The sequence below is a fragment of the Onychomys torridus genome, chromosome 3 (genome assembly GCF_903995425.1).
Source record: "Onychomys torridus chromosome 3, mOncTor1.1, whole genome shotgun sequence".
Classification (NCBI taxonomy): domain Eukaryota; kingdom Metazoa; phylum Chordata; class Mammalia; order Rodentia; family Cricetidae; genus Onychomys; species Onychomys torridus.
The window spans coordinates 58,912,590-58,922,789 of record NC_050445.1 but is presented as its reverse complement, the minus strand read 5'-3'; positions in this window follow the sequence as shown (position 1 = coordinate 58,922,789).

Below are 10,200 nucleotides of genomic sequence, written 5' to 3'. Positions count from 1 at the left end.
AGGAAAGACAATAGATTAATTTCTAGAAATACAGCAACAACTTAATAAGTAATAAAATCAAATGTGACACAGTGGGCACATTAACTCCATTCTATATAGGTTTGGTTCAGAGAATGTAGGTGTTTGACATACAGCCTAAGTTGTCATTGTACCATGTGTTCACTTCCTCCATGAGGAGCAGTACAGAGAAGCTCCTATTACATAAGGCACAGAATAGCACAGAATAAAACCAGTAACAAATCTGAGATATGAGGCAGAGTATAGTTTTCAAAACTGAATGTGGTAGTGTTTTCTATGTTACTTATTTTCCTCAGAAAATTGTCCAAGTATGATGATAATAGGTGGTGCTGATCTTGATCTCCTTATACTTAAATTGGGCTTCATGATTTTCTTGATAAATAGTATGTTGCTATAACATTCATAAAGTGAGTTAAAGTCTAACTCTCTGTCTTTCTCTCTCTGTCTGTCTCTGTCTCTATCCATATGTCTGTCTGTCTGTCGGTCTCTCTCTCTCTCTCTCTCTCTCTCTCTCTCTCTCTCTGTGTGTGTGTGTGTGTGTGTGTGTGTGTGTGTGTGTGTATGTGTGTGTGTGTGTGTGTGTATGTGTGTGTATGGTGTGTGTGTGTGTGTGTGTGTGTGTGTGTGTATGTGTGTGTATGGTGTGTGTGTGTGTGTGTGTGTGTGTGTGTGTGTGTGTGTGTGTGTGTGTGTGTATGTGTGTGTATGGTGTGTGTGTGTGTGTGTGTGTGTGTGTGTGTGTGTGTGTGAAGCTAGAAAACTGCAAGGTCAAGAAGTGGGCTTCATGAAGCTGCTGGACTTTAGAGATCACAGACAAAAGCTGTGGAGAGGTGTCAAAAGCCCCCCAGCTCTTAGCATCTTACCTGCCAGTAATGTGAAAGCAAGCCAAGGCTGGCTCCACGGAGTGCGCCCCAGCCATGAATCTGCCCTGATATTGAGCAAGAAAGGAAGACTTCCTGCACAAAACCCTGTCTATACTGTCAATTTGTAAGGATACAATGCAATTATTTCAAGTCACTACATTTTGGAGTGATTAATTACACAACTTTTAATACAAAAAGACATTACAGATACTTTACATTGCATGATATCAATAGATTGGCTGTTCATTGTGTAGGGAATAGTATGATTTGAAATTTACTTATGTACCTCTGTCTTCATCACATCTCTCTATCTCATGGATATTTTATGCCTATTACTATTGCACTGGGAATATGAAACATAAAAGTAGCACTATGTAACATGTGCTTTTGAAGAAGATGGCAGGGGAGAGAGGACAAATAAGATTTGGAGGAACAAAACAAGTTTTAGGCTTGATTTCACTGTGATTTTCTCAAGGGTCAGTATTATTTCAGGTAATAACAATTTTACTATATTAAATTTGGAATCGCTATGTAATTTCTGCTAAAATAAACTTCAGAATATCTTTCCTAGATAGTAGGATAATATTCTTTTAAAAGTTAGATTTTGGTTACATATTTTTAAAACATTGGCCAAAGGAGTCTCATAGACCTCTCTCAATTTTATAGGATATTGACAATGCTACTGGATACCCTCCACAAACTAACAGTAAGACTGTATAGCTGAAGATACTGTGGGGGCCCACAGAGGCTCCCTAGTAAGGCCTTACTCAGGGCTGCATAATGGAATGATTTGGCCAAGGGCATGGTTACCAGATAATTTGGAGTATCTACACTTGTTGGTACTTTATACTTTGACCTTGAAAGGGGGAGGTCTTTTGTGCCTCCCCTTTCTAATGTATAAAAAGTCCATCATGATTAAACTCAGGGCAGCTGGGTATTGACCCAGGGCCCTCCTGAAATTACCCTGTGACTCTGTCTGTCTTATCTCTGTGTATATTTCTATATAATACTTCCTCATTCCTCACTATTGCCCCCAAGAACCCATCAACAGGTCTTGTAGGAGCTGGTCTCCTACAAGAAACCACATATTTATGTCATAAAACATTGTAGACAAATTTCTCAACAGTCTTATGAAATAAGAACCACAGGGCCAAATATAGGGGTGAAAGCCGTAGAGATCAGAGAAATAGTGAGAGCTACCAGCTAACCTTACTCACCTCACCACTGTAGCTTCCCCAGAGACTGAACCATCTTCTTCCTGTCAAACCTGCACCTTTATTGCCTTGCTGTTCTGCTTTCTCACCTACAGGTCTCTAGCTTTCACCCCTATATTTGGCTCTGTGTTTTCTATTTAATAAGACCATTTAGATGCTTTCTTTCTCTCTCTGGATTCCCATCTCAGACTGCAACCCTGCTAGGTAGCTGCTGCTTTGAAATTTCCTAGGACTTCTACTGTTCTAATATGGTTGCTGTCCAAAATGGGAATCAAGAGAGCCGAGCATGAGTGCCAGAGCAATCCTACCCACGAGGAAAAGTAACAAAGCTAAAAGCTAAAGTCCAGCCACGTGCTCCTGCCTGAGCTGTTTTGGACCTGAGCCAGGGGTCTGTAAATCTACAAGCAGTCTAGCTGCTTGTAGCTCCAGCCCCTTTAGGCTCCAGCCCCTTTAAGCTCCAGCCATGTGAGTTGGAGATCTGGCCTAAAGTAGCTCCAACTCTATGCAGCCAGACTGCCTGTATCTATGGTCAAATGTAGTCCAGACCACTTGTAGCTCTGACTGAGTTGGGGCCTATAGCCCCTGGCCTGTAAGGCCACCAACAGTTTTTTTTTTTTTAATTTATTTTTTATTTTTATTTTTTTAAAGAATTCTTGCCACTTGGGCACCAGTTGTTTAATGGCCTGATTATTCCTTTGCATGTGGCATTCACATTCTCAAAAGCCAAAGATTCAATTATTATCTGACCAGCTCCTGGATCCGGTATCAAAATATGGAGAAATCTAGCTTGTGCTCACCTAGAAACTTTATTTCTACTGACTAGTATTCACAGAGCTATGAGGTATTATATATGATACAGGAGGAGAAAAGTAATCATCAATGTCACCCAGCTTCAGTCTCTTCCAGCTAACATAACTATGTGCCTGCAAGATGTTCCCACTAGAGAAAGAGTGGCACAAATATTATGAGAGTAACCAACCATGTTTTGATTGGATTTAAGGCACACTGCATGAGAAAAACCCTTAACTGACACTGTTAATGAGGCCAAGGACTTAGAACTAGGAGCTAGGGGAAAACCTACTTAAGGTTTTGATTCTGCTAAATGAACATAGCAAAAAATGACACCCAACCACATATATTGCTATACCCATCAAGTGTTGTAACTCTGAACCCTCATCAGAGATAATTCATTATGAAGGAGAAGGTAATAGCACAGAGACCCACAAATAGGATATAAGCAGATAGTGAAAAACTTTGGAGCATTTGGCCCCAAATGGGGTATCTATATCACACCCACGCCTTGAAGGCTCAAAGATGTAGACTGAGGAGAATGCAGAAGTATTATGAGAGTCAGAGATGGTTGATGACTCTGAAGAAACAATAGTTCTCACATAAAACAGGTTTGATGTACATGTGAACTTATAGAGACTGTGACAGTATGCAGCAAGACCTGGACAAATTCAACCCAGACAAAAAGCATGGAGAAAGGGAAGTGAGCACAGCACCCTACCACAAGAAGCTATTTGCAACTAAGAGCTGCTAGGAGAGAAAAGGTAGGTTTTCCTCAATGGAATGACATTGGGTATATCAATCACATTCCAGGGCAGACCATATTCGCAGGAATAGTTAGCCAATACAAAACATAATCTTCTTCTTCTTCTTCTTCTTCTTCTTCTTCTTCTTCTTCTTCTTCTTCTTCTTCTTCTTCTTCTTCTCCTCCTCCTCCTCCTCCTCCTCCTCCTCCTCCTCCTCCTCCTCCTTCTCCTTCTTCTCCTCCTCCTCCTCCTCCTTCTTCTCCTCCTCCTTCTCCTTCTCCTCCTTCTCCTTCTTCTCCTCCTCCTCCTCCTTCTCCTTCTTCTCCTCCTCCTCCTCCTCCTCCTTCTCCTTCTTCTCCTTCTTCTCCTTCTCCTTCTCCTCCTCCTCTTCCTTCTCCTCTTCTCCCTCATTCTTCATTTTATATTGTATGTGTGTTGTACTATTTTTGTGTTGTTATTTTTTTTGAGAGAGAAATAACCTTTTTATTTTTTATTTTTTTATTTATTTTTATGTGTTTTAAATTTTATACATGAGCCATGGGTTCCCCTGGCCTCCCTCCCGCCCCCACCCCCACCTTCCCCCAGCCTCTCCCCTCCATTCCCATGTCCTCCAGGATCAAGGCACCCCTGGGGATTCATTTAAACCTGGTGGATTCAGTACAGGCAAGTCCTGCCCCCTCTTTCCAGACTGAGCAAAGTGTCCCTGTGTAAGCCCAAGGTTCCAAACAGCCAGCTCATGCACTAAGGACAGGTCTGGGACCCACTGCCTGGGTGCCTCCCAAACAGTTCAAGCTATTCGATTGTCTCACTTATCCAGAGGGCCTGATCCAGCTGGGGTCTCCACTGCCTTTGGTTCATAATTCATGTGCTTCCATTTGTTTGGCTATTTGTCCCTGTGCTTTTTGCAATCTTGGATTCAACAATTCACACTCTTGCAGACCCTCCTCTTTCTCGACAGTTGGACACCTGGAGCTCCACCTGGGGCGTGGCTGAGGATCTCTGCATCCACTTCCATCAGTTATTGGATGAGAGTTCCAGCATGACAGTTAGGGTGTTTAGCCATCTGATCACCAGACTAGGTCAGATCAGGCCTTCTCTCGACCATTGCCAGCAGAATATAGAGGATATATCATTGTGGATTTCTGGGGACCTCTCGAGCACTCTGCCTATTCCTGTTCTCATGTGGTCTTCATTTATCATGGTCTGTTATTCCTCATTCTCCCTTTCTGTTCTTGATCCAGCTGGGATCTCCTGCTCCCCTAAGATTTCTTTCCCACAAACCTTTCCCTTTATTACTCCCACTGTCGTCCAGGTTGTTCATGTAGATCTAATCCATTCCTCTGTCATTGGGTGATCCTTGGGTCTTTCCTAGGGTCCCGTTTTCTAGGTAGCCTCCCTGGAGTTGTGTAGAAGTCTAGTCATCTTTGTTTTACATCTAGTATCCTCCTATGAGTTGAGTACATACCATGTTTGTCCTTCTGAGTCTGGGTTACCTCACTCAGGATGATTTTTTCTAGATCCATCCATTTGCCTGCAAACCTCATGATGTCATTGTTTTTCTCTGCTGAGTAGTACTCCATTGTGTATATGTACCATATTTTCTTTATCCATTCTTCAGTTGAAGGGCATCTAGGTTGTTTCCAGGTTCTGGCTATTACAAACAAAGCTGATACGAACATAGCTGAGCAAATGCCCTTGTGGTATGATTGAGCATTCCTTGGGTATATGCCCAAGAGTGCTATAGCTGGGTCTTGGGGGAGATGGATTCCCAATTTTCTAAGGAAGCACCATATTGATTTCCAAAGTGGCTGTACAAGTTTACATTCCCACCAGCAGTGGAGGAGAGTTCCCCTTGCTCCACATCCTCTCCAGCATAAGCTGCCTTCTGTGTTTTTGATCTTAGCCATTCTGACAGATGTAAGGTGGTATCTCAGAGTCATTTTGATTTGCATTTCCTGGATAATTGGGGATGTTGAGTAATTCCTTAAATATCTTTCAGCTATTTGAATTTCCTCTGTTGAGAATTCTCTGTTTAGTTCTATAGCCCATTTCTTAATTGGACTGTTGGGCATTTTGATGTCTAATTTCTTGAGTTCTTTATATATTCTGGATATCAGCCCTCTGTCAGATGTGGGGTTGGTGAAGACCTTTTCCCATTCTGTGGGCTGTCGCTTTGTCTTGTTGACCATGTCTTTTGCTCTACAAAAGCTTCTCAGTTTCAACAGGTCCCATTGATTGATTGTTTCTCTCAGTGTCTGTGCAACTGGTGTTATATTTAGAAAGTGATCTGCAGTGCCAATGCATTCAAGAGTACTTCCTACTTTCTCTACTATCAGGTTCAGAGTAGCTGGATTTATGTTGAGGTCTTTGATCCACTTGGATTTAAGTTTTGTGCATGGTGACAGATATGGATCTATTTGTAGCCTTCTACACATTGACATCCAGTTATGCCAGCACCATTTGTTGACGATGCTTTCTTTTTTCCATTGTACATTTTTGGCTTCTTTGTCAAAAATTATATGTTCATAGGTGTGCGGGTTAATGTCAGGGTCTTTAATTCGATTCCATTGTTCCACATGTTGGTTTTTATGCCAGTTCCAAGCTCTTTTTATTACAATAGCTCCATAGTAGAGCTTGAGGTCAGGGATTGTGATGCCTCCAGAGGTTGTTTATTGTACACGTTTCTTTTGGCTATCCTGGGTTTTTTGTTTTTCCATATGAAGTTGAGTATTATTCGAGAAAAAAGCTTTTTACAGTAGTATGTTTCTATGTGACTGTGTAAAGGCCTTTAGTGTTAATTGTACTCTCCCATATTCCTTTTTTAGCACACATTCCCATCTCCCACATCATTAAATCCTCCTATTTTTAGTTACATTTTACCTCATTATGACATTATTTACTATTTCTTCTATCTTGGAATATCTCCTCCTGTTCTTTGTCTCTTACTAGCTACACATTGCCATACCCCAGAGAAATGTATCTTTTAACTGTCATCAGAGAAGCTTCTTCCTGTAACCTAATGGCAATTAACACAGAGACCCACAATAGGACACAGGTAGAGTTTGATAGACTTTGGGACACTGAGTCCTAAATAGGATATCTTTATCAAATTCTTCCCCCTCAAGGATAAGTGATCTATTTAGAATGGAAGGCAGCAAGATTTCAAGAGCTAGTGGTTAGGAAAACAGCATCTTTTAGACACAACAGGACTGATACACATATGGACTCTGAGATTATGATAGCAAACACAAAATCTGCTCAAGTTAAAACTAAATAAAAAAATCTCATCATGGAGAAGGGAAAGTGGACATGAAATCCTGCCTTAAGCAAGGAGCCATTTGAAATTGATACCTCTTCATAATGGAAAATCATTTTTTTCCAAAGTAATGTCATTAGATATATCAACTACACGCCAAGAAAGGCCCCATTACCAGGAGCAGTTGGCCAATACAAAATTAACCAATATTCTTTTTGTGTTTTTTTTTTTTTTTGTGGGTGGTTTGTTGTTTTTGAGAGACAGATAGAGCAAGAAAGTGAGAGAGAGAGAGAGAGAGAGAGAGAGAGAGAGAGAGAGCAGGATGGTAACAGGATCTGAAAAAGAGTTGTATGAGGGGAAAGAATGTGTCCAAAATACATTATATAAAAAAATTTCCTGTGTCTTGCCTGGCCTGTGGTCAGGACAATTCTCTCTCACCTGCAGTCCTATAGCCACTTATAAAACATTCACTCAGAGGCTTAATATTAATTACAAACTGTATGACCTATGGTAAGAATTCTTGCTAGCTACCTCATTCATCTTAAATTAACACATTTCTATTCATCTATATGTTGCCACGTGGCTGTGGTATTACTGATCTGCTGGAATGTTGCTCCTTGGGTGGCAGTCTGATGTCTCCTCTGCCCCTGCCTTTCTTCTTCCTGTCTCTCTCTTGGATTTCCTGCCTGGCTATAACTTGACTCAGCATAGGACAGAGTAGCTTCCTTATTAACCAATTATAGCAACACATATTCACAGCATACAGAAAGACATTGCACAGCACTTCCCCTTTTCTATCTAATCAAAATGGAAGCACAGTAAAATTACATATAATAGAACAGTTATCAAACAAGAATTACAGTTACAATATCTACTCTATTTGTATTTAGCATAATTAAAGAAAACATTCTATCATCTATCCTATATTTGTAAATCTAAAGTTTCATATTTAATTTATCTTTTATCATAACTAAGGAAAATTATAACTATCTAGTCTTCCACTACATCAAAGATCCCAGAAGGATATCATATTACCTAAGTAAACAGGAAGTGCATTGTAAGCAACTTCCAAAGTTCTAGAAATGACAGAGACATCTAGATGCCTGGACAGTCACCCAAAGTTTCTCTGCAATGTTGGGACATCCATCTTCAGTGTACAGGTCTAGAGTGTCTGGCAGATTTTTAGTGAAGCAAGAAATTTGAAGGATCATCTTGTCTATTGGAAAACTTCATCAGTCACTTCTCCCTTTGTTCTGCAGAATGTCTGGTAGTCTCCTTTTTGAAGCAGGAACCTGAAGGACCATCTCACCCTGTTTAGGCAAAGTTTATTGGTCACTTTCCTATGGGTCCTGTATGTCCAGTTTATACAACATATTATCAAGCAGTCTAGGCCAGAGCAGTTTCCTGCCCAAATGGCCAGTTTTGCCAAGAAGAAGATAAACTCTACAATGTTCTCAATGTGCATCTTCTTCTTTGAAGTAAATTGGTACTGCCAGGAGCAGATGTGTCTCATTGTCCAGAAATGTATCAGTTTTTAAAACATTTGAAATTCCATATTCTGTATTTCTTTGAAGTGTCTGAAGATTACCTACTTAATTGAAATATGCCAATGTTTGTATACCTAGAAAACTAACATGACTACAAGTTTGATTATCATAGATGATAAATTATTAATCTGTATTTCTTAATTCCACATTTAAATGAGTTGCATAAAAGTACCTTAAACAAGAGTCAAAATACATATATAATAACAAAATTAACTTTAAATTTGTATTAATAAACTAAAATCCTTGGCAATGTAAAACATTTTAAATAAGTTATTGCTCTTTAAATGTAGATTCAATAATATCTATATCCCCTTATCTTTTTTAGAAAGAGACTGCATTTATAATGGACACCCTAAAAGCTAGAGAGAATGTAAATTCCTATAACAAATACTTGAAGAATAAAGAAGTTCCATATGTATTCATTGAAATATCATCAAGATACAATAATTGCAAGAAACAAGGCATCTAATGGCTTGATATTTAATTATTGCTATGAATATGTGACTGTGCCTGCATGAAAATATGTCTATCATTATATATTTTGGTTTTACAACACAGAGAAACAAAGGTGGAATTGAGTTAAAAATGCTGTCCTTGGTGGCTAAATTTCATAAATTTCAGAAGGTGCTTTTCATGCTGCTAAAGGAGAAAACTCATGAACAATCTCACAGCTGTAGGCAATGCTTGCTACAATACTTAGCAGCAATATATACTTACTAGTTCAATAGTGACACAACTATATTGAAGGTAATCAATCACCTTGTGAATGGATTTGAGGCATGCTCCTAGGAGGGAATACATATATGTAACTATAAAGCTTACCAAAAAAACTATGGCTGGGGAGGTTTGGTGCTTAAAGGAGTAACATTGAGTAATATACTACCATCGTTTCCTTAAATACATGTATTATCAAACTTCATTCAGAATATTTGTTTATTCCCATCAACAATTCCCTGTCTTTCATATAAAAGCTCATTTTTGTTTACAGAAAGTTAACAGTTAATGTAGAGACTTCCACATGTGAATAAGTGACTGATGAGTCCTCCCTTAAAAATGGTATCCATGACACCACCCACAAGGCTGGGGGTATTGTTAAAGACAGAGCAGAAATGGCGACAGAGCAGAAATGGTGTCAGAGCAGGGAGATGGAAAAGAGTGCCATCCAGATACGACATGGCCGTTGTAATCATGAGCACACAATAGGCACGGATGCCTTTGTAATGTTGGGCTATTCAATATTCCACATGGATAGAAAAGGTGTCCACAAGCACCAACACTTTCTTAAGGAACTCTTGACACTTTGTGGTTATGGTAGGAGGGATATCACTTTCTTCAATGGTATATTTGTTGAGGGACTAGTTAGAAAAATAAGAAAATATATTTTAAAGCAGCAATATAGTTGGCAAGATATCTCACTAAGAAAAGACAGTTGCCAAAAAACACGATTTGAGTTCCAATTTGAGACATACCAGTAGATGTAGAGAGCCGATTTGTGACAATTATTCTCTGACTTGCATAGATATGCTGTGACATGTGCCTCCCATCTCCATATATGAAGAAATGAATAAAATGCAATAACAAACAAACAAAAAGTATTAGAGTGACTGGAAAGATGACTGTATGTATTGTATGTATGCAGTAAGACTGAAAACACCACAGCTCTGTACCTCAGGGTATGAACTCTTCTGTCAGAATACCCAAGTTCAGTTCCTAGTACCCAAACATGGTAACTTATAACCACATCTAAATCCAGCCTCAGGGGATCTG